The sequence below is a fragment of the Petaurus breviceps genome, unplaced genomic scaffold (genome assembly GCF_028583685.1).
Source record: "Petaurus breviceps papuanus isolate PSGF00001 unplaced genomic scaffold, PetGlider_PUasm1.0 78, whole genome shotgun sequence".
Taxonomy (NCBI): domain Eukaryota; kingdom Metazoa; phylum Chordata; class Mammalia; order Diprotodontia; family Petauridae; genus Petaurus; species Petaurus breviceps.
This window is the reverse complement of record NW_027186502.1, coordinates 6,134,600-6,136,496: the sequence shown is the minus strand read 5'-3', so window position 1 is coordinate 6,136,496 and position 1,897 is coordinate 6,134,600. Positions and strand designations below refer to the sequence as shown.

Genomic DNA, 1,897 nt, shown 5'->3' with positions numbered 1-1,897 from the left:
CACAGCTCCTGCTACTGTCCTAGCTGCTGTTCATCACTTCTTGGCTCCCTATGTCATGTTTGATTGGAAACCACTAGAGTTTTCCTGTAAAACTTGATCTTATCCACTCTCATGCTCCTTTCACAAGTGTAGCTTCCTCTATAATGCCCACTCAGCTTCTCACTAGCTGGATTGGTTTGACAAGACCATGCCTCAAGAGAACACTGTATACAGTATTAGCAATATTATTTTAAGAATGATTTTGAGCAATTAAATCATTTTGACTATTATAAATACACAAATTAGAAATAAAGGACATATGAAGAGAGACTTTATCTGCATCCAGAGAAAGAATTAATAAATACAAGTATGTATAGAATAATTTTACATACACACACTCACACACACATACACATACATATACATATTTATATCTAATAGTAGCCATCTCCAGGAAGAGAGGAGGAAAGAAAAAATGGGAAAATAAATTTACACAATAACTTTGTTGTGTATTTAGAGGGAATAGCAAGTTGTATATGGTAGAATTGCAGTTTCATGTACAATCATCTTTTTTATTGTATTGTGTTATGGAAATCTTTTTTTTGTTCCCTGAATTGAAAATCAAATAAATAAAGGAGTAATAAGCCCATGCCTCCCATCATTTGGCTACCATAAGGATCACCATTTGCAAAGAGTTCTACATGTCTGTGCAGAATATTTGCTTTGTCTTTTGACATATCTACCACAGCATCTTCTTGGTCAGCAAATTCAACATCTGCTTCTCCATTCATTCTTCCATCAGGCACAACTTCTCCATGTGTTCTTGAACAGGATTTCTTGGTAAGAAAAATAAATTGTAAATATAAATCCTATCATAGGCACACAATGACCTGTTGTACTCTGGAAAGGAGACCCACCATCTCCATATCTTTAGTCAGATATTCCTGAAAAATGGTAATTGAAGTCTCTTCCACATCTACCTTACCCAAAGCCATATCCATCCTTACATCCATTGTAGTCATCATAGCCTCCGTACCCTCCACCATAGGCACCTAACCTCATTCTTTCAAATCTATCTCCTCTACCAACACTGTTGTAACCTCAGAAAGCCCCAGGCCTGTCATAAGGACCTGACTGCTGCATAGCAATTAGCTTTTGAGGAGGGTCATAATGAGTACAAATTTCTACTGAGTTACTCTTAAAGATTTCATTGTACCTGTGCCTTATTCCTTCTTTGTGTTTCTTCATCACTTTTTCAGCTATTACCTGTAGTCCTGGAATTTGCAAGGTTGGTTAGTTTAGTTTAGTTTTTTTTTTCTTGGATGCAACATATGATTTTGTATGTTTAATATTGATATTTAATTTTGTGTTTTCAGAAGTTATGGGCAGTTCTCTTGTATTACTTCTTGAATTACGGTGTTCGTGTTTTTCATCTTGCCATTTTCTTCTAGAAGAACATGATCTGGGAGAACAAGAATCTTTTGGTTGACTCTAGGCATCCTTTTTTTCTAAATCAGTTTTGCTTGCATAGAAACCATATCATCTTTTAATATTACTGTTTTTACTTCTTTCTTTCTAGATTGTCCTTTATTTCTATAAATTTGAATTCTTAACATATTTTCTCTCTTGTTTCTTCGGTGAGACTTGCTATCGTAGATTCCAGTTTTTTCTATTTTCCCATTGTTTTTCTTGTGCAGGGTATTGAATTTTTTCTCATAATTCTCATTTCTCTTTCTAATCACTCAGGAACAGCATGCTGTGGTTCAATGTACTCCTCACATTCCACAGAGTCATCCAGCTTATCAAGTAGATTGTTCTCCTTTGCTTTGAAGTGTTTATTCATAGATGCCTGAATTCATTTACTAGACCCAGAAGTCATATGTCCTGTGGTTAATGTTTTCCCTATTGGTTTACCTGC

The 1,897-nt window shown here is 35.3% G+C and overlaps 1 pseudogene; it reads right to left on the bottom strand.

The window, feature by feature from the left end:
- Positions 1 to 551: 551 nt before the first annotated feature.
- Positions 552 to 1,227, bottom strand: LOC138175610 (heterogeneous nuclear ribonucleoprotein H-like; annotated as a pseudogene).
- Between the last annotated feature and the right edge of the window lie 670 nt (positions 1,228 to 1,897).